This window comes from Aulostomus chinensis, chromosome 4 (genome assembly GCF_037954235.1).
Source record: "Aulostomus chinensis isolate RoL2024-O1b breed Wild chromosome 4, RoL_Achi_v1.0, whole genome shotgun sequence".
Classification (NCBI taxonomy): domain Eukaryota; kingdom Metazoa; phylum Chordata; class Actinopteri; order Syngnathiformes; family Aulostomidae; genus Aulostomus; species Aulostomus chinensis.
In genome coordinates, this window is record NC_141323.1 from 12,816,417 (window position 1) to 12,839,798 (window position 23,382).

At 44.0% G+C, this 23,382-nt stretch overlaps 1 protein-coding gene and 1 long non-coding RNA gene across 3 annotated transcripts in view; one reads left to right on the forward strand and one right to left on the reverse strand.

Moving 5' to 3' along the window:
- Positions 1 to 19,027, reverse strand: part of chrm2a (cholinergic receptor, muscarinic 2a) — a 73,639-nt gene extending 54,612 nt beyond the window's left edge. Inside the window, exon 1 of the mRNA XM_086201879.1 lies at positions 18,876 to 19,027. The gene's annotated coding sequence lies outside the window, so the exon portion shown is untranslated. The remainder of the gene's footprint in view (positions 1 to 18,875) is intronic.
- LOC147262725 (uncharacterized) lies at positions 527 to 22,064 on the forward strand. Of its 2 annotated transcripts, XR_015112471.1 has the most exons (5): positions 527 to 749; positions 15,079 to 15,198; positions 15,356 to 15,505; positions 19,900 to 20,814; positions 21,323 to 22,064. It is a non-coding gene; the product is annotated as an uncharacterized LOC147262725 (long non-coding RNA). The 2 variants fall into 2 exon arrangements; XR_015112470.1 differs by lacking the exons at positions 19,900 to 20,814; positions 21,323 to 22,064 and adding an exon at positions 18,671 to 18,985.
- The last annotated feature ends 1,318 nt before the right edge of the window (positions 22,065 to 23,382 follow it).

Below are 23,382 nucleotides of genomic sequence, written 5' to 3' on the forward strand. Positions count from 1 at the left end.
ATAGAGGTTCCTTATGAGGTGCCTCATGATGTCATAACTTTTGCAGCTGACAGGGTCGGGCAGGTGTGTTTGGGACCTCCGATTTGGCGCCGAGCCAGTGGAAAGAAAAATAAAATCCAGGAAGGACAACTTAATCAGTTGCTGTTGTGAGGGCGAGACGCTGAGTCTACGGTGTAAACAGCAATCAGACATGCTCAATCAAATTCTCCTCACTGAGTAAACTTCTGCACGGCGAGCGCTGCCTCACTGTCGGTCAGGTGAGGCACGGCAGGTCAAAGCGATGTTTTTTGCTTCCATATTAAAGTTCCTCGATGGTTCTGCTGTCTTTTTGTGATTGTTGTAGCCAAAAATGCTTGATTTTTCAAGTAAATTGCAAAATAAAATTGTTTTTTGCTTTTTTTCTAGGGGTAAAATTGCGACAACTGGCAAAATTTGAAACTGAAAAAGCTCCTTAACAGTGTATATGTAGCTTCTGCTGATAAGAGCATGTTGACATGTTACCATGACGACCCCAGAGGTTGACGCTGAGTGGAACAGGGGTTTTTTTTGGTTTTGTTACTATGTGACAATTTCTTACCGCATTTGAAAGTATTTGTAGTATTTTTACGAAGATTTCTGGTACTTGTGCTGATGAATTAATTTAATAATGCTTCCATGAACCGGAAGTTTAGCTTCCACTGACAAGAGCATGTTTACATGTTGCCATGACGACCCCAGAGCTGAAGCTGAGTGGAAGAGTGTTATTTGTGGTAACTATGTGACAATTTCTTACTGTATTTGAAAGTATTTGTTGGTCGTTTTTACTTAGATTTTTGTCACTTATGCTTATGAATTAGTTTAATACAGCTTCCATGAACTAGGAGTTTAGTGAAGTTGCCCTAGCAACAAACTGGAATTGATGTCACCTCTAAAAAAAAAAAAGGCTTCTCGCTCGTCAACAATCCATGCAATATTTCTGTTTTGCTGCCAATTCTTATGACATTGTCATAATAACAAAATCAAAACTGCTAAACATTGCATAAATAACCTGAGAGGACTCATGAGGGTTCAAGAGCTTGATGTTCATTTTGAATGTTTCACTGTATTGTTTTCTAGTAAAGTGTGTTCTCTGTTATACAGCATCTCATCCTTAATATTATCTTAAATATCCAGTATTTTCCAAAAACAAAAATTCCCCTGACCCTCTTCGAGTGATTCAGCTAATAAAAAAATGATAAAATCTCTCCGTCGGTAATCAGGTGAGGTCTATCTTATTAAAGTTTCACTTATCCACCCGTTTCTTAACGCAGCATTCTGGATTTAAGACCCAGTGGAGCCTGATAACCAGTAAGACTTTTGTAGGTTTTGTTAGAGAGCGCGTTGGATAAATTATTCATGCGGCCAAGTGAAAGGACTCCAGAACTCTCTGGAGTTTTTGAGCAGTAAATGAGTGGGCTGGGCATCAGTGGGATTGCCATTCTGATTTCTGAATGCTGATTAAATTAAATCTAATGAATGATATTTTTCAGCAGAAACATTTCAACATTCCTCAGAACATTATTTCCTTTTAATTAATTCCTCGAGCTCTCATTGACATTTTTCATAGCGGGTGCGCGGGTTAAGCACACCTCCTGTTTGAAAAGATTAAAAAGCCACTTACATGCTTAAAAAAAAAAGAGAGAGACGAATTATGGATGACCGAGGAGCGTGGCTTAATTGGAAATTGATTGACTTGGCCCTGCTACACCTGGTCTCATAACGTCTCGCATCCCTCATGCATGGGGAGTTTGATGCATTTTTCAATAAGCGTGCTCGGCGGCTGCAGGAGCTTTCTCACGCGAGTGTCGCTCTGTGAGGAAAATTGTGTCGATGAAGCCATGTTGCCTCACTACATCCAAGCCATCACTTCAAAGAGGCAGGGTGGGGATGATCTTTGCATGACGGATGGAGCTTTCCCTGCTGCGAGTACCGGGGAACCAGTAGCTGGGTTTCATGTGCCGTTGCCCTGTGACTGCTACAAACAAAAAGCCCGGTGGTGTAGAAGAAGCAGAGCAAAATCAGCCCCTCCTCTTCTAAGATGGATGACCGGTGGTGAGGGGAAGCTGTAGCTGCTGCACGCGGAGCCGTGGGAGCTCGGCCCGTTTGTTTTTGTTTTTTTTCATAGTCTCCCATTTTGATAACCAAGAATTTGTCGGCGCCGCTTCAGTGCTCTGTTTTTTTTCTTTCTTTCTACACAAGAAGCCTGGGAGAAAACACGTAAATGTACAGGTTCATAACGGTGACGGATGTTTTATATTTCACTGGCCGATTTGTGGCTTTGTTACTGTGTCAGAGTTACGGGAAAGCGCATTTTAACATCAGATTATTGCATTCATCACATTGCTGTCAAAGGGCACTTTTCTTGCAGCTCTGTAACTTTAGCATCCACATTAAGACGAACTGAATTAAATCATTTAAAAAAAACCTGACAACGTTAGAGACGCTTGCGCTACAAACAAAAGTTTTGGAAAATCCAATGATTTGAGTTTCGATAAACTGCTTGAAATATGTGTAATCTTTAGATAATCTGATGTTTCAGATACAGAATCAAGCTCCCTGTGAAAAAAGAAAACCGTTTTCCAATTTGAAAGGATCTTTAGCATCAAAATTAGAAAGCGCTATGAAGGAAACATGCACGTTAACGTCAACAGAAGGAAAAATAAGGTGACTCGTACTTGGTAGAGGTTTATGCTTTGAAATGTTGGGGTTTTTTCTTCGCAGTTGTGTTAGAAGAAGTAGTTTTGTTGCGATAATGAGGGTTTTGAGTGGGTTTAGGTTTTATTTGAAAGCGTCTGAATGTTTTTACTTTAAAAAAAGGACAAAAAGGGAAAAGCTGAACCAACCCTACAGAACAAACTCATTATCAACTTGACCACAATTTTGAAAAGACACGACCTGGAAACAGAATTCCCCAGTGTTTGCCAAAGTTCAATACATACGGGGGCAGCTTGTCTCCTAATGAGTATATTCGTGCTTTAATTGATTTTTTTTTTTAAATTCCCGTAACGTTAGGAAACTATTATGACTTGAAAAGAGTGCATTTTAGAGAGCAGACTTGATTGATTTGTGCTGTAAGTGAGCCGTCCGTTGAGAGCGTCGCCTTTAACCTTTGACCCTGTGGCTGAAAGCTGATTGTTAATATTTGCTGGACTCCGTAAAAAGTAGCCGGTAAAACTACATTTTGCGCATTTTCTATTTCGGGCTTCTTTCACGCTTCTTTTCTTTCTGTGTCCTGCCTGAGTGAATGATGGAGTGAGCCAGTGGGGACGAAGACGTTGAAATTATAGATTTGCTTTCCAGTAAGAGAAGTTGTTGGGTTTTTTTTTGGGGGGGGGGGGGGGGGGGGGGGGTGCACCTGTGGTTGGAATGGAAACGCAGTTTACTTTTATTCCTATCAGACAGCCTGGTGAATGAGCTGCTCACCTATTTTGACATCAGTCAGACAGAAATGCTGGAAAGGAAACAATCCCCCCGCCCCCTACCTCAAGGTCGTCAAGTTGGCATGCTCAATTGTCACTGTGCATTGTAGCAACATTTCATTCTTGCTGAATACCAATGCGTGACTCCACAAGTCAGAAAACACCAGCCGCGTACTTGTCTTTGGCCCGGAGTTGATGGAGACCAACAACTGCAAAACTTTCCACAGAATGTTCACGATCTCATCGTTGGGTAGAGTCCACAGTTCCTTTGTCTTTGTATTAACTCAGTACATCAAAAACAGCTTTAGAGCTAAAAGAGCTTTAATAAAAAAAAAAAAAAAACGGACCAGCTTGTGAGGGAAATGTTTTATTTCCTTTGTTTTTAGCTCCAGTCGAAGTGTTTGAGGGTAATTTAGCTTACGGCTGGATAAATAACACCTGGATTCAAATGGACCGTGTTTGAGAGTTTGAAAACGTACACTTTGGACAGTTTTGCTATGATCTGTCCATCTCCATTAGCCTCTAGCTAATAATACGGGATATAGCCAGCGCTGTCTGAATTCTGGAGTCACGAAGAAGACTTGCAAATTTTTTGTGAGTTGAAGACACTCTTTTGAATGAAGTGCCGCTCTAAATGTACATCAAGTGACAGGAATGAGCCTAGCTGGCTGTCTGTGTGATGGAGAGAACGCATGCACGGCTGCTCTACAGGCTCCAGAAGGGCTGAGACTGACAAGGAAACGTGGGGGACGACAGACAGAGGGAACACCTCGCGCCTGCCGATGTACGTCAGTGAGGGTCACTACCACAGCGATCCTCAGATGTAAATGTAGCTAAGCACAATGACAGACAGTAGCACACACACCTCTCCATGAACGAAGCCCATCTCCGGCTGTCAGACCGGACTGGGGAGGTTAAGGGAGGTCAGAGTGGCAGAGCAGGAGCGGGTAGACAGCTCGTCAATGCTGCTGACAAACAGATGGATGAGCCAATACATCGGGGAGCAACAGTTTTACCCTTCTGTTTATTAACACATACTACTACTCCTACACTTGGACACTCCCCACAAGAATTAGCTATTTAGCACTATGAGCACATGTTAACAACAAATTTGAACATTCCCAGATGAGCCCAATTCGATTTTCTGTTTTATCCATGAAAGCAAGGTATCCGAGCTCCCAGTTCCCAGTCCCAGCCACAGATTTACTGTTTATAGGGATCAGTTTGTTCGATCTGGCACGTGCATTTGTCAACCCTGTGTCTTGAACAGAATAAAGATCCCAGAGTCAACATTACCATGGCTTTTCTAGGGCAGAAGCTTCATTATGGAGCCCTGGTATGGCGAACCAGATCATTATTGCTCCAGAGAGAGAAAGATGGGAGTGGGGGGTAAAAAAAAAAACAGGGTAGAGAGGAGGGGAGATGGAGAGATGTGAGAAGTGAGGATAAGCAGGATGATGAAGTAGGGAAAGGGAATGAGGGAGTGTGAATGAAAAATACCAGCATATAAGGACGGAAAGAGAAAAGAAGTGACCAAATAAATCACTAGCCAACAGATAATTGGACAAGCTGCACTCAAGGGACGGTTGCAGCACCATGAAAAGTGACACCATAATTTGCAATTAACTGCAAGAGGAAGAATTGGGATTCATTTCCCTTTGGATTAATTCTAGGAATGTGATACCTAACGGAGGGGTTGCCACATTCATTATTATCATTTAACATATATGGTAGCATTTCTCCTCGGGGACTAAATGTCCCAGTCTGAGAAGCAGAAAACATCAAATTAGACCTGGAGGTACAACTGGACACCTAATGACCCAGAATAATTAACATGTGTGGCCGTGGTAGAGCTGTATTCAGAGGCTGACTGCTTTTTATGTTTGCTAGGCTGAAGTGAGGTTTTATCTCTCCTTTTAGCTGAACGCTCGCAGGCTAAGATCAGATGTTCCGCTGTGAAGAAAAGTGAAGTGACCTCAAGGACGAAATAATTCAGTCACGCTTGGTTTTGACATTCACACTTCCAGCCACTTCTCTCTCAGCAGAGGTTGTCCGACAAGGCTGTAATTACACACTTGCTCACTCTTGCAGAAGTACAGTATAATTTAAAGATAAGCTGATAAAAGTTTTATATGATTATTATTATAGCTTCCAAAAAAAAAAAAAAAAATCATCTTAAGGAGGTTTGACTGAAGGCAGGAAAACTCTATTTCACGAAGAGATATAAAGAGGAACCGATGAGAGACTTTAAAAGCAACAGTATTGCTGGGAACAAAATGTCAAGGTCATATCACTTATCTCTCAAGATATTGACTTTTTTCTCCCTTTTTAATTTGTGGCATTTCCTCCGAGTAATGAGAAAACTGACAAAGGGGTATGACAGGAAATAAGGGGAGGGAAACATTCTGACAGAAACCTTGGATGGATCCAAGTACAGGAAGGATGTCATTAATGTGGAAAGATTAGCAACCTAGACCATCCATATTCGGCCAGTTGATGGGACTGATGCTGCTGATGAAACGACTATGATTGTTAAGATTCAAGAAATTTATCTGGGTTCACCTGGACAGCCTCAAAAATCCACTTTAATTAGACACTCTCGCTAAAAAGTGGACCTGCGTGGTCTGTGTTTTGGCAAACCGGTTGACCTTTCCAGTGCACCTTCCCTCAATGAAGCACTAATTATGAGACTCATTAGGATCTGAGAGCTTGCCAATAAATAGGCCTTTAAATAAAAGGCAAGAAACTGAGCAGGATGCATCAGGGCACACGTCTCTATCCACAAAGGCCGTTGCTGTAAAGTTGAACAAAGTCTGTCAGAGGTAAAATGCGCGAAAAAGTCAAACAAAAGGGATGCGGACCGTAAGTTTGGGAGTTCCAGATGGGATTCGATTGTCTGAGTAACAGACTGCTCTTGTGTAATTATCAGTGTTGAAATACAGGGTTGTTGTTTTTTTTTTAATTGGAATTGTGACGTCATTCCTGGTGCTTGCTTAGGGAAGTTAAGACAAGCATAAACTAAATTTAAAACTAGTGCAAATGAGACGATCCTTGAGGAGCCCACGCCTCCCGCAAGACCACCTCGGCTGAACCCCGTGGAAGAGAGACCTGACCCCCAAATTCCACGGGTTCTTCTTTGGCCCGTACTTCACTACTCCACCAAATTCGGGGACAATCTGCCTCACAGGTTTTGCGTAATCCCACAAACATATAGACAAATAAGCATCAGCGAAACCATCACCTCTTCCAGTGATGACATGTGACCACATGCATATCTGTTTGCTTGGATAGCTCGAAATGCCGATGGGTAACAGAAGACTTTCAGTTTAGGAGCAACAACCTCGATCGGGACCTCAGGAATAGCAACTTTTGATGTCGAGACCAGCACCTACTAACAGTTCATCTGAAAAACCTATTCGTCGTGATGAGGAAGATATTTTTTCAACGGGTTGGAAGATATTACGTTCAAATTCTGTCTCTACTTTGACTCCTTTTGGTAAAAACAAAAATCTTCCACTCAAATTAAATTTTTAGGTTCAAAAATAGATACCAGGCTTACTTCAGTGGGCTGAGGGGTGAGCGCAGCCCGATGAGGGTTGTTATGACACTCAAAAACAAGAGTGGTTGGCCAAAATGTGTAATTAAATGCTAATTTCATTTCTTTAAGTATAAATTTATGTCATGCGTCTTGGCAAAAAGTATCTAAGTACACTGCCACATCTGGAAGCATCTGCGTCTGTCGTGTTTTTGTGATTTTTTTTTTGGTCTTTCTTTCTATAGATTTAAACAATCTAAGGAAACCAGAGACGAGAGAGGAGAGGAGACAATTAACCTCAAACATGCGATACTTGAGCTGTAACTTCTAGCACAGTGCGATCCGTGCTGCTCCAGTCTCATTCCACAAAAAGCCAGAGGCTGAGCTACTTGGTAATCCTGTCCCATTCTCCATGCTAACAGCTTCCAATTATAGGTGACTGAGGAGTGAGACCCCTCTGATTTACCCACGTTGTGCACTATCGATTAGGCTGGAAATTGTGTAAAATTGGAGAAAAGTGGGATGACCTTGTCTCTCGTCCTGCTCTTCTCCTGATTGACAAACAAAGTACAGACAGCTGTGGAGATGCATATACCTGCATACAAATGCTCTCCCACATTGCCCGGTTGAGAGGTGTGTTTGTAAAACTACATGAAAAGACCAAGTAATGTCATTTATCCCCCCAAGACCTAAACCGATGTCGGATACGTCATATGTTGCAGCCCTTTGACTGGAGCCATGGTGTTTCCTATATTAGCATCACAACAGCAGCAGGAGATACACATCTGCTCCTTCCAAAACAACAAACACCACTCGGGAGACATATGTTTCGTTTTAGTGAAAAAAGATCATGGTTTTGGTTAAAGCTACTTCCACGGTTCAGATGACCTTTGTGTTCTGTGGGAGTTTTGGTTCATGGTTGGAAATGGGACAAACGGACCGGACCTTTGGCCGACACCTGGTTCTGACCTTTACAGCCATGAGAGCGTCTATTCTTTCATTGAAAAATCCAAGTCTGACCCAAGAAATGTCTAGCAAGCAAATAAAGTTTTCACTTTTGACTGGATTCATTGGTGAATGTGGTCGTCCTCGCCTCGGAGAGCTGCATGTGCCACCGAACAGACAGTGGTTTGGGATCAAGAGCTTTTATACTTAAGGTGCGTTTTTTAGCATCTGGCCGACATGTACGGCCCCTCATTTTGGCCGGTTCACCGACCCTTGCAGACACGGTCAGACGACCAACCTCTCACCTTGGAGTACAGATGCACTCTGTTGTCTGTACCTGACGCAGAAAGTTTATCGAGTTGACGTGTCAAATCAAACTTTAAATCTATTTCAAAATACAGTTTCGCTGCGAAAATGTAGTTTTTCGCACTCTGATTTTTTTTTTTCTTCCACGCTATCATGTCTTTTGTACTGTATGCCTGCTTTGTCTGCGAGAGGGCTGTCAGAAAAGGCCATCAGGGAGTGAGAGTATGGTTGGAGGGGGGGCGGGGGCCTCACACAGTGAATCCATCCTGCAGTCTGTTAGTGTTCCACTGACACAGTGTAGTCTCTGGACTCTGTCGGCAGTCCTGTTCCTGTCAAGTCAAATAACCGCAATTCAGATGGTACCTCCCTCCGACACGGTGAGCTGGCTCGTGCAGAGGCTAAAGAGGATCAAAAAGTGGTCGGGATCTCTCAAATGCACAGAACTTGACCGTGTGTCCACTGCAAAATGCAAAGACAAAGACACACGTACAAGTAAATGCAAGCTTGGATGACCCTGAAGTGCCCACTTTCACTTCTTGTTGGCATTTCTTTCAAATGTCAAATCATTCACCTGGAAGGAGTTACATGGACCTTCAGGGATCTTCTTTGAGAATGTCAAACTAAACCAGGAGTCTGTCCAAAGCTCTGGATAAAGTACAATGTCTACTGGATCCTTATTGTGAAGCCTGAGGAGAGGAAGTGAGACATCCAGGTCTCAGACGAGTCGGTCACGCTGCTATCATCCAGAGTACATGTAATCTCAGGCTATGTTTTGTCTCTTTAATAACCCGGTCATGTTTATCGTGTGGAAGTGTCTCATGACCCTGTTTCCTGCACAGCTTGGAAAAACCCTGCACGCCCCCCTCCTCAAGTCATCGCAAACACGAGACACTTTTCTGAAAGGGGGGCAAGATATCAACACATTGACATTGAATGAGACAGTGGTATGCACTACCATTATCTGGCCTTTGTCTGGCGTTTACATTTGAAAATACAATGTAGACAGAGTCAGTAAATTAAAATGGCTGACCACATAAAAGGAAGCAGGAGTTTATGATGCTGTGGGGCATTAAAAGAAACAGGATGAACCCAGTTAAACCACAGGAAATAAACAGGTCTTCGGTCGCAAAAGCACAGGAGTAATCTGTGAGCCGACACAGAATTTAACAAGAATGACAGACAATGACTGTCACCAGACGTAACAATATCAGCACAGGAGAGTGCGTAGGAGCAACTCGCCCCCCACCGCCACCTTGCTACTCCAGCTTGTCCCACAGTGTTTCTCTGGGCATGGAGAAGACAATGTTTATCTCTTGATTTGATCCACAGTAGGTGAGGTCAGGACCCGTGTTTATCTGCTGTGTGTGTAAACAGTATTGAGCTGTGTATCAAGCTGTCCATCTCCCCGGCTTCTCTAATTCAGCTTTGATCACACGGGCTTTTTCTCAAAGGGAATGTGAGGAGGATCATGCTTCAGACACTTTGTAGTCCATCTGGATACATTTATCTAGCCGTGTCCCTTGTGTATGAAAAGCATCTGAACCTTCACTGAGGATAAAAAGGTGTGGAGATTCACTATTGATTTAAAAAAAAAAAAAAAAAAAAAGTCTTCAGTATTTTTCTGAGGCCATTTTTTTACGATCTTAAATGATCTGCCCCAAATTTTAATGGGTTCATCCGTGTTCCAAACTATACTGGTCTACCAAGTTTAGGTAAACAGTGGCCACACGGCTTCCTGTTAACAGTCCGGCAACCTGCCGAAAACCTTTTCTCCTTGGCAGATGGAACAGTTGCTACAAACAGTCTTTCCCTGCACAGCGTGCTGCTGTTCTGTACAGGAAGATGGTGAAATTTGGATTTTACATGAGCAAGTAGACGAATGTGTCCTGTGTTGCGCAGTAATCACTTCCTGCATCCACTTGGTGGCACTAGAGAACACACATCAACCTAATATGAGGACAAAACATTGTAATTTTGATGTAAATCAGGTGAGCTTTGGTGGCTTGTTGTCACCACAAGATGGCGCTATTATTGAATTCAGCTCATTGGTGCCTTTCTGACCATGTGAAGTCCAGTTCCAACAGTCGGTAAAACATTAAAATTTGCTTCCTCAACTCGTAAACAAAATCAAACGAAAACTCAGATTCTTCAGAGTAAAACCTCCCCATGTTCGTCAGCCGTTTCTGATAAAAAGCATGGAAAGGATCAAGTCAACTCAGCCACATCGAAGGCTAACAAAAAGGTCATTTCCTGTTGCTGTTCGGTGGTGCTCTGACTAGACTGGCCCAAAATGTAACAGGTTCGTCCTTGGCCCATGCTACACCCCTCCACTGAGTTTGCCGAAAATTGGCCTCAAAGTTTTTGCGTAATCCTGCAGAGCGTATTAGCTCCTTGGTGTGGGTAACAAACCCTTCGGGAGTTGGACTTTTGTTCTGTTGAAATTGAAGTCAGCTGTGCTTAATGGATAAAAACTTGGCTGCTTCTGATGTAGTCTGTTGTGAAAATACAAAACTCTCAAATGGGATATTCATGAGCGCCCATGTCGAGTGTAGGTCACTGTTTTCTCTAAAAATGCTTAGATCTGTTTAAATTATTCAATCTGCATTTGTGTTTGCTGTGGATTTTTGCTCTCCCAACAAACAAAGCCTCCCCTCTCTCACTCTCCCAAGAAAGGGGGACTTTATACACTTTCATTTAATCCCCTGTACGATAACTCATACAAGACTGCTTCAAAAACAACCACAGATCCAGTACCTGTAGCAACACAGGTGTTGATGTCTTTTCCCCCTGGTGGGCACGGGCAAAACTCTCCCAGGAAGACATATCATCAGATCTGGATCCAGTACCAGATCAATTCGAAAATCAAATAAATCATTCCTCAAAGTCCAACCGTCATCCATCCAAATTACATCAAAATCCATCCACAGCATTCTGAGTTATCCTGCTAGCAGTCAACCAGCACAGTGTCAGTCTGGGAACCCACAGGAGCCAGTATTTCAGCTGAAACCAAGACTTACTTGTTCCGTAGGCTACTCGCGCTTTACAGTCCGAATAACAACTTGAGACTTTAGCGTGGTATTAAAAGACGGAGAATGTGAGTTGGGGCTGCACGGTGGTGCAGTGGTCAGCACTGTGGCCTCACAGCAAGAAGGTTCCGGGTTCGAGTCCCAGCTCGGGCACGGGATCTTTCTGTGTGAGTCTCCATGTTCTCCCTGTTCCTGTGTGGGTTCTCTCTGGTACTCCAGCTTCCTCCCACAGTCCAAAGACATCAAGAAGGGACGAGGCTGATTGATACTCTAAATTGACCGTAGGTGTGACTGTGAGTGTGAATGGTTGTCTGTCTCTATGTGTTGGTCCTGTGATGGACTGGTGACCTGTCCAGGGTGAACCCCGCCTCTCACCCGTTGACGCTGGGAGAGGCTCCAGCCCCCCACCACCGTTACCCTTAATAGGAATAAACGGAAGACGATGAATGGATGGCTGGATGTGAGTTGATTGTGTCAAAAGTAGCGAGTTTGCACTCAGTTCACGGTTCAAAAACACTACAACGGCTTTTGTTGAATCGTCAGATGAAAGACATTTTATCCACTTGTATTTCGGCAAAAGTGTTTGATCTCATTTGCCTTTTTTATGTGGACGCAAGGGAGGCCCCCTCAAAGTAATTGATCGACGCAGACCAGAAGCTTCCCTGTCTCCACATTTTTGCCCTTGGCTAAGTCTATAGCGATAAACAAGGGTGCTAATTTTGGCACTTTTTAAAGTTCATCATATTTTGTTATGTTGGTTTGGTTTTTTTTAATTCTAGTTTTTTGGAGAAACGACCTTAAGGTGTTTGTTCAGCTGATTTTGATTTCGTTCTAGTCCTCCTTTTTTCCCTTTTTCGTGAATGAATGCAAATGATTTTAGTCGGGTTTCAGTCTATGAACTGTTGTTTTATTTTCAGCTTCATATGACAAAAAAAGGACTGAGCATGCAAAAGCCTTTAAGTCTCCTATTAGTCGACAAAATCTGAAAAAAAAGGCCCTTAACTGACATTTTTATTCCGGTTTTCGTCTTCGACCAAAATTAAAGAGGACAACCAAAGAGCACATGGTACATTGTACATATAAAATGATGAGGTTTCTATGAATCCTTCCTCATCTCTATGTGAACATCCGAGTTTAACTCATGCTTTTATTTCTGCGTGTCTCATGTCTTACAATCTCCCATCGTAAAGGAATTAGGCCTGCTGGCAATTAAACTAACCCCTTCCTGCCAAAGTCCAATGAGAGCAGACAAGCGCACTGAATGTTTTATGGAGCCAATGATAATGGCTTGAACTAGCAGGCTAGAATTATCTGGTGCTGAGGCTTAGAGTAATTAAGAACAGGGAATGGCGGACGACATTATTGCTGGATGAGCAGCAAGACTGAAGAACACCTGAGGCTTTTGGAAGCAGAACACATTCAAAGGGATCTCCAGGGAGTTTTAGGGTAGTGTTACAACTGCTGCTGCTGCTGCTGCTGCTGCTGTCTCAACTGAGCTTCTGTTCGGAGTTATTTTGAATTCTGAGTATTACACATGAGACAAACAATGCTGGGGTGAAGGGCGTATCGACGGTTGAGGAGTTGTGCAAGCGAGGTCAATTTGTGGCCAGTTTGAATGAAGCACACAATACCGTGTGACGGCAAACATTTAAAGCTTTGGTATTCAGAAATGGAGTTCCTGCAATGACCCACTTGTTGGGACAAATGAGGTGCTGGGCGACGTCAAACTCTAAGGTTTGTTGTTTATTTGAGAAAAGCTACACTAACAACGAAGAAACGCTGCAAAGCTCTCATACATATTGTTTTTCTACATAGAAAATATGCATTAAATTTAAGCCCAGCAAGGAAGAATGACATTCATCCAAGCATGAAAAAGCATCTATACAGCTGGATACCACCTAAATACCAGGGCACAGTTAGCTGGATACCACCTAAATACCAGGGCACAGTTAGCTGGATACCACCTCAATACCAGGGCACAGTTAGCTGGATACCACCTAAATACCAGGGCACAGTTAGCTGGATACCACCTAAATACCAGGGTACAGTTAGCTGGATACCACCTAAATACCAGGGCACAGTTAGCTGGATACCACCTAAATACCAGGGCACAGTTAGCTGGATACCACCTAAATACCAGGGCACAGTTAGCTGGATACCACCTAAATACCAGGGCACAGTTAGCTGGATACCACCTAAATACCAGGGCACAGTTAGCTGGATACCACCTAAATACCAGGGCACAGTTAGCTGGATACCACCTAAATACCAGGGCACAGTTAGCTGGATACCACCTAAATACCAGGGCACAGTTAGCTGGATACCACCTAAATACCAGGGCACAGTTAGCTGGATACCACCTAAATACCAGGGCACAGTTAGCTGGATACCACCTAAATACCAGGGCACAGTTAGCTGGATACCACCTAAATACCAGGGCACAGTTAGCTGGATACCACCTAAATACCAGGGCACAGTTAGCTGGATACCACCTAAATACCAGGGCACAGTTAGCTGGATACCACCTAAATACCAGGGCACAGTTAGCTGGATACCACCTAAATACCAGGGCACAGTTAGCTGGATACCACCTAAATACCAGGGCACAGTTAGCTGGATACCACCTAAATACCAGGGCACAGTTAGCTGGATACCACCTAAATACCAGGGCACAGTTAGCTGGATACCACCTAAATACCAGGGCACAGTTAGCTGGATACCACCTAAATACCAGGGCACAGTTAGCTGGATACCACCTAAATACCAGGGCACAGATAGCTGGATACCACCTAAATACCAGGGCACAGATAGCTTTAAGCTAATCTGCATAAAGATGTTGAAACTACAGTTTCTCATAGCCAGCTGAAGTACAACATTGGTGGAACAGGAGTTTTTGGTGACCAAATCAAGTCAAAACAGCGAGTGAATATCAGGAAATTCAACAGAAATATGACTCCCATGAGCGCTGGGTGAATACTTTACCCCAAAGGTGTATTTAGCTATTCAAGTACTCAAAAAGAAGTCTTCAACGAAGAATTTTCCCCAACTCTAGTGTTGTGTGACTCCAGAAGTCAGAGAGAGCCAGCCAAGTATGTTCAGCTTGAAGCTAATGGCGGCTGACAGCTAACAACAGAAAAACTGTTCCAAAACATCTGTTTCATAAACCTGCAAACATATTGTCTGTTATAATCCACATTTTCTTCATTCGGCTGTGTGCTCAGTTTTATTAACTTGAACTAAAAAAAACAAAATTAAATGTAACCCTTTCAGCTCGGCGCTCACTCACAGTTGCAGCGAGAGCGACAAGCTAGCACATTAGCACATTAGTTTAGCAAACGCACTCATTTGCGCTTGTTTGCAGTGGCACTGAGGCAAAGGTGTTGTAGTTTGTAGGTTTTTAGCTCAAATCAAAGTGATTTTATCAGATGAGGCGCTGAAATGTTTGGAAACGGATATTTTTGGGCACTTTTGCTGTTGCATTATGACCATTAGCTTCGAGCTAAATATACGTGGCTAATTCTCTCTGACTTCTGGAGCCGCAGGGTAGAGTAATGCAGGAGGGGGAAATAAATGTGAGCTGAAGACACATAATCGAAAGTACTTGAAAGGGAAAAATACACTTTTTGGGTGAAGTATCCCTTTAAAAGGTGATAGCAGGTTAACGTTCCCGTTGCCATCAACAGAATTCAAAACATGTTCTTCTCTTTTCTAATCCGCTTTTGATCCACACTCTGACAGCAACTCACAGCTGAACACTGGAGCTGTAATATCTGCAAATACTTTAGTGAAACGCATCTCTTTCATGTCTCATACATGTCATTCTCCTCAGATGCACATGGAATTTGTCAGTATTCGTTCGGCGTCGCATGGAACGTTCACAGACTACACAGATACTTCGGGGACTCGCTGACACGATTTCAACAGAGCGGATTTTATGAGCAATTACAGGGTGACTGAATCTATTTGTATGTTGATGAAATATTCTGACACGACGCTGTAAGTAGTGTTTAGTCCACAGATTCTGAGTCTTTTGTTACGAACGCAATTACACTGTTTGTTTCTTCTGCCTCTCTCTCTCTCTCTCTCTCTCTCTCTGTGTCTGCCAGATAATGACCTTAAGACGGAATCTCCCTCCTCCTATCTTTCCCCAATCAATGCCACTTCATGCAGGGGTTTAGTGGCACTTCATATTGTAAAGCTCTGCAATCACTCAGCATCTGATAAGAAGCACGGCTAAAGGGTGCACCAGCATCCGGGTACGTGCAAATCTGCATACAGCCACAGTGTTACATGGACGTCTAAGCTTGCAAAATTGAGATAAACGTGTGAGTCAAATACATCCTGTCAGTCTTTTCATGAGCAGCCTTCACACGCTTGTACACTGCATGTTATGTAAACTCCACCCCCTCCCCAACGTACAGAATCTCTTTTCATCTCTTCCACCAAAAAAAAAAAAAAAAAAAAAAACTTCACACATTAGCATTCTTGCTAAAATCACACCTTCCTCCGGCCACCGATGCTAAGTAGACTTCCTACCCGTTTTGGTCAGAGTAGAGAAGAGAAAAAAAACCAACATCATGTAATTGCGTTAAAAATAAAATAAATATGTGTGTAATGAAAGAAAAAGAAAGCGATTAGAGCAGGAGCTCAGCGCAAATAGAGGAGCCTCCTGCGGTTGAAAGCGTGATAATTAGCCATTCCTTTCTGTGCGTGCCAGCTACTAGAATTGACTAATATCCACTGTGCAGCCGCTCTCCAACTGAGAGGCTTACGTCCATACAGCGAGGTAGCCCACCGGCTAAATTTAAACGTTCACAAAAGCAACCTTGTCTCCAACATTGTTTTCCACCAGCTGCCAAAAACACGGCTTTAGCAACATGTGTGCAATTTCTCTTCCTGTCTATGTCCTCCTACGTGTGACCATCCTCTCAGTGGGGGGTGGGGTGGGGGTGGGGGTGGGGGAGTGCAACAATCCGCAGCTGGGAACGCTACTCTCCATCATTAATAAGTGACAGGTATATTTAAATGAAGGCATTAATCTCCCCGTTATTAACCAACACGCCGATAAACGCGAGGTCTCTGCATCATCGCCAGCCGGGCTGTGACGTCAGAGTCATCGCACGTGGAGCTTGAATTACGCAGACAATAACGTCAGGAAAATGGGATATCGATAGAAATTGGGGAAGGACTTTTTTTTTTTCTTTTTTAGAAACCAAACGCGTGCGACCTCGGTAACGCCGCCCCCCCCCCCCTTCTCCCCGGGGGGGGGGGGGGGGGGGGACTGGCAGAAATTGAAAAAGCCATCAAATAGGTGTTTAGTCACAGTGCATCCAAACCTCATCCATCAACTTCAGGACGTCAGAGGGGGATGATAAGTGGAGACGGACAGCAACAAGTCGGAGGGGATGGGGGGTTGGAGTGGGGGGGGGGGTATCTGTAACATTCTTTCAGCACAGTGATAAATCTGATGAGCGCGATGATTGATTCGCTACAATAAACATCTCTGTCTCTGCTTTTGCTGGCGATCGTCTGAGAGCGATGCCACCTCTGATTTCTGGAGATTCCAATTTTTTTGTTGCTGCTTCTACAAAGTGTTTCTGCAGATATATAATAATAATAATAATAATAATAATAATAAAATTAAGATCTGCGGGTGAACAAGGAACTCCTCCAGGATCCATCCAATTTCAGACAGCAACAGCTCACATTTTATTCCCTCCTGACACAGTTTGGATCTGATTTTGTGTGATTCCGCTTCAACGCCATGTAGGAGCTCTCGCAGTATCTGACCAATAAGAACCAATCCCCCCCCCCCCCCCCTTTTGTCCCCTTCTTCTTCCTTGGGGCGAGAAACCAAATGAAATTGGCAACTGATTTGCATGAATGTACAAGAACAAAGCCGGCATTTGGACCTGCAGGTCCACCGGTGCTACAGGTGAACTGGTTCAACTGCTAAAATTACTACACCAACAAGAGCAGCAAAAATAAATGAATGAAGAAATTAAAACTTCAGGGAGGAGGAGCATCATTTCCAATCGGTTTACAAAGGGATTAAATCGGGATTTATCCGTTCATCCATCATGCACCCCCCCCCCTCTCTGTCTCTGTCTCTCTCTCTCAGTCGAACAAACCTCCATCCTGCGTCCAACCAAATTAACAACTGCGCTTTTACTTTTGCTCGCATGTAAAGAGTAGAGGCACAGGTTTAGCTCGGGTGTATCTGAGTCACACACGCACACGCGCGCGTACACACACACACACACACACACACACACACACACACACACACACACGGAACAAGTGTCACACCGCGTACTCCGGGCATCCTCGAGCAGCTCCTTCTGGCGCTTTTACGCGCGTTAAAACTGAAGGCACAACCTCCGCGCGCGCACCGTACTGTGTCACTCGTTGTTTCCGGTTCGTGAACCCGAGGCTCCCGGTGCCTTCAACGGGACCCGTTCCTGAGTTAAAATGAGACCCATTAAAAAAAGAAAAGAAAAAAAGACAGACCCCCGACCAACGCCGTAACTCGAGGTTTTTACGAGCAGATGTGAACTATTTGGAGAGACGTTTTACTCCACCGCGGTGGTGGTCGTGGTGGTGATGATGATGATGGTGATGATGATGATGGTGATGATGATGGTGATAGAAGACCAGCCGGTGGAGGAGCAGACGGTCCGTTTATTAGCTCTTTTAGTCGTCAAACCACCGCGGCTGAAAGTTTCTTTCTTTTTTTTCTTCTCCCAGTTTTACACATCCAGACATGGGAGGGTTAAACTGGATTTGTTGCACCGGATCTTTGATAAGCCAGCGCGCGATGTGGGCGCGAGGTGGTCGGGATCAGCTGGGTTTATTAAAAAGAAAGAAAGAAAGAAAGAAAGAAAGAAAGAAAAGCAATGGGCTGACCGGTGATTGCGTCACGAGGATTTGAGCGTTTCAAGCTTTTTTTTTTGGGGGGGGGGGGGATAGTTGCGGGGTTTGTGTGAAATACCGTAAAAGAACTAACACACAATAAAGAACTCTCGTGATCGCTCCTCCGCCTGTGCGCCATTTGGCACGCGCGCATGCACACGCCCGCCCGCGCTCGCGCGCACACACACACACAGACACACAGACACACACACACAGACACACACACACGACTCAATAAGAAAGAAAAAATACCATTCTTCCGCTCCCGCAAATGTTGCAGCATCTCTCACACAGGATGGATAGAACAGGCTAAACCAGCCATTTCAGGACCCCCCCCCCCCCAACACACACACACACACACACTCTAACACACACATTCACCCCCCCCCCCACACACACCTCCGTTACCTTCTCAATGATGAGATGCTCTGTCTGAATATAAAGCTTTCTAAATATCTGAGTTAATTTCTGAGTTTCTGTAGTTTTTTACGCGCTGGTTTGACACGCAGGTGCTGACACGGACGGATCTGAGCTCGAGAGTTCGATTCCCGACAGCAACCAGTGTCCAAGACAGAAAAGAAGAAGAAGAAAATCCCGATTCCTTTGCTTTATCAGGGAGAAGAAAACGATTAAAAAATAAGAATAAGAATAATAACAGTAAAAAGCCCAGCCTACAGGTCAACAGGCGCGGAGGTTCTTCAAATATCGGCTCACCTGCTTCCACGCTGCCCCGCCGGTGGCGTCTTTTGGTCCGCTTCATCGCACCGTGGCTGCATGTCTGAAGACACGCGTGTGAGGGGAGAGGAGAAGCGGCTCGGCTGCACAGGAGAAAGTGGGGAGGGTGGAGGAGGGAGGGAGGGAGTGTGTGTGTGTGTGTGTGTGTGTCTGTGTGTGTGTAAGAGAGAGAGAGAGAGAGAGAAAGAGAGAGAGGCTGGCACATCTTTGATGATAACGACAGTCTTTATTTGGCATTTAGATTCAGGAAGAAGAGGGAGAAAAAAAAACCTGTAGACATGAAGTGCAGCCACATGTGATTTAAAGCTCCATTTCTTTTTTCTCTTTTTAAATTTTCTTTCACTTGTTTGGGAAAACAACTCGAATTGGGAGGGGGGGGGGGTTCCAGTGAGCAATAAACCATCAGATTCAGCACGGAGGAGAGCTGCACATTAGAGGAGCTGCTGTACCCCACCTGTTGGCAGATACCCTCTTTAGAATACTAAAAATTAGATTTATAGGCAAAGGATATCTTAAAAGGTAGCCGTCCGACCGTAGACGACCGAGAAGCAAGTGTTAAAGTGCGTATTTTTCGCAATATTTACGCTAAAAAATCACTTTTTCCCTCAAAATCAGTTTCACTTGAAATGAAGCGAATGAGACCACATCTTTCTCCCTTAATTTGATATAGTTATCAGACTTATTCCCAATGTAAACCATTCGAAGCCGAGTTTTTTTCTTTTTTTTCTTCAAGGAAAGACCTGGACCAGCTGGTCTCAGCACCTACAGGGAATCTACTGCGCATGTGCACACCCTCACCACTAGACTTCGTTTAAAATCCCCTCCAGGACTGTTTTCATGTTACATGTTGCTGGAAAACGAAGCTGTGTTTTAGCTGCAAAAACAAAAAAAAAAGGGGGGAGGGAAACAAAGAAGTTCTCAAATTTCAAATTTTGGTTACGGAAAACCTGGAAAAGTCCTGATATTTGATAAAGTTGGGTTGTTGTTTTTCTTTTTTCGCCAGATGTGAGAAAAGGTGATCAACAAATAAACAAAGTGAGAAAATGTTGGTAAGTTTTGTGAACAATGGTTCCCAAGAAGAACTGCATCTTAGACACTGAGCGACAGAAACGGGTTCCGCTTTAATCTGGATTTACTTCAGGACGCGTTCAGATCAGACCAGGCCGGTCGCTGATGTCAGCCGGTAAAATTTTGACTTCCATTTTTTATTTATTCATTTATTTTTGCTTAAATTTTTTTGATGTGAGAATTTCTGGTCATGTGAAAAAAATCTGCCTGAACTCGCTCACATGTGCTTCGTCACGCCCGTGCAGGGATCTGGAAGGTCACGTGATCGCTGGGCCAACTGAGCCTGATCGACTCTTGAAGCTTTTTTTTTTTTTTTTTAAATCGGAGCTGACCTGACACTTCCTGGTCTGATTTATGACAACACTGCGCTTGAAGATAATCTGCTGGCTGTTGCTCAGGGCTCCACCACTTCGGACGTGATTTCATATTTACTTTAATAAAAAAAAAAAAAAAAACTGCCGCACAGCGGGACTTTTATGAAATATAAAGAGAAGATGGGGATGTTTTACTGACATCTACTGGGGAAGCTGAAAAGATCTACTGTGTGTGTCTGTGTGTGTGTATTCCAGCTTTTCCTCATGTTGTGGGGACTAAAATCCCCCCCCCCCCCCCAAAAAATGTCCAGGATTTGACTCCTTTTTGGCACATAAGCAACTCCGCATGACGTAAATCATTAAAATTTTAGGTAGAAGACTGGTGTAATTCTTCCAGGAGATGTGTGTGTGTGTGTGTGTGTGTGTGTGTGTGTGCGTGTGTGCGTGTGTGTACCTCTGAACCGATCTGTCAACAGGAAGCGGAGGTAAAGCCCGTCTCCTCTTCCTCCAGGTCCACTCAGCATGCTGATGGACAGGTAAGACACTTCATTTTAATGAGTGCGCACACCTGCATCCATAAGGGGCGAAACAATTGAGGTTTTCTCCTCCACTTCACCGCGTTTTCACTCCACATTTTTCATTCCTCTGCCGACTTTAGTGTTTTTTGTTTTGTTTTTTTTCCCAGTATAGTGAAGATGTCATTTGGCCCCCGTTTGAGTGGCGTCATCTTAAAAACCTGAGCTGCCAATTAAAATGCATCAGGTGGCAGCGGTCTGGGAAGCGTTCTGTGTACTGTACTTGAATTATTTAACAATGTGGCTTGTGGAGCAAACGTGGATGTGCTGAAATACAGAGATGTTGCATATTAAGTAAAATCGTGCACACACACACACACACACACACACACGATGGAGAAAGGAGGTCAGATTGTTTTAAATACCGTTTCAGTCCATCTAAGTCAAAATCAAAGTCATAAACCAAGTATGATGAATGAAATTAGCCGTTTTAATGACTAAGAGGCTTTTTTTTTTTTTTTTTTTGCAGTATCAGAAATTTGGCAGGTCTTTGACAAAGTGAAGAAAGAACAGAGAAACAAACTAAAGGATCCAAATAAAAGCGAGTTCCTGCTAACTGGGTTCTATCAGTGGAAGGAGAACAAATCCTGTGTTCCTTCACCAAACAGAAATCAGAAGAACTTCTCAAGCCAGTGTCTCTGAAACAGTTTCAGCTGTAATCTGTGTATAATGAGAAAAGTTTTTTTTTTTTTTTTTTTTCCTTTTAAGGAAACTGCCAAGGAAGTAAATGCGGGAATTCACAAATCACATGAGACACAACAACAACAAGAAGTGACTGAAAATAAATCAACACCTCCTTTGAAAAGATTCGATAAAAACGCGTCAGTCCTCACAAAGCCAGGATTGACTGCAGGGCTGTTGCATTAATATTGTAGTCTGGACCTGAGAACCCGTCCGCCACCACGCCAAGATCGGCCTGCTCTCATATCATTGAAGCCATAAGCCAAGGAACATGTTGGGTGACAGTCAAGAGGACGCTCACCACACGCTAGAGCGCTCCCACTTCCCAGTGACTCACAGTAGACGTTGAAAATGTATGTGTGTGTGTGTGTGTGTGTGTGTGTGTGTGAGTGAGTGTTCACATTATACACAGGCACCTAAATGGCCATGGGTGGATCATGTGTTGCATGTGCACCTGCGTCGTGTTAATGAACAGGAGAGCCTCAAAGACGAGCTTGAGTGCACCGCAATTAGTGGTTGGAAAATTACAGTTTGGTGATGGGACTCACTTTGTTCCCGGGGACACGCCATCCAACCGGGAGGCATGGAACGCCGGGAATAGGGAACAAATCAAGGCGCACAGAGAGAAAACAGCAACAACAACAACAACAACAAAAAACTGTGAACGCAGAAGTAAAGTTTTGATTCAACTGAAGTTGGTGAGCCGGTTTATTTCCTCCTCCTCCTCCTCCTCATTAAGTTGCAGTAAAAGCCTGACATTTTAATACCATCCAGTGTTTATATTCTTCAAGTACACTCCATCGGCAGCGATGTTGACATGGAGCTCATTGATCTTGCCTGTCAATCAATGTGAACAGCTGCTGGGAGACTGTAACTCCATTGGTGTCACTTCAAATCATTTCCTCCATCATGGGGGCTTTTTTGTCGTCCCCCCGGAGCTCTCATGACACGTAGGAAGCTCGATTCTTTGATTGTTGCATCAAATAAATGAGAACATTTTTAAGTGGAGGGCGGCCCTTGTAAATTAGACCAATCCAATGTTTTAATTCTGATTTGAAAAATTCAAATATGAGCATTTGGGCCTCAGGGAGAAGCGAAGCAACACGATATGTGCCATTGTTGGTTTTTCATCCCTTCTTTGCTAAAATATTTTTAGTTCCCCTCCCCCCACAGATGCACCGCAACTGACCAGAGGAGGCGCCAGCGCAGCTACCCGCACACATAATGGCCTCCCACCTGCACACTAAGCCAATGGTGTCAAGCTGGAGGGAAACACGTGGAACCGAGCCAGTAACACCCCCCCCCCCCCCAATGGTGGCCAGCCTGGACGCCTCTCGGTTTTGCCTCTCTCATACAGATCCGCTCGTTCAAATTCAAGCTTGCACTTGGTTCTGATCGTCCCTCTTTTCCCTGATAATACACTTTCGACCTCATAAACCAGAACCGCAACCTAAGTTCTACGTCATTGTGCCATCATGACCAGCACCCCATCCCTACGTGCCACGCCAGGACTGCGCCGCCCTCGGGACTCGTGGCGACCGCAGGTATACGAGCTTTAGTGGTGCCAGCTTGACCTAATCGGGTTTGGCACATCGGTGACAAGCCGGGCCAACAGTCCTCTCGGGACCCCGCGCGAAAGAAGAGAAAGCAAGAGCAGGAAAAACAATATGCACAGATCAATAGAGAGAAGGGGGAAGGCCATTTATACCTGCAATCCAGGGAACAGAGCAAACAACTGTCACGACTGATGCGCAGGCTAATTAAACGCTCTCACCAATTAGGACATTGAGGAAGATAATATCTTCATTTTATTGCGTTGCTGTCAAGAACATAATGTTGGCTCCGGAT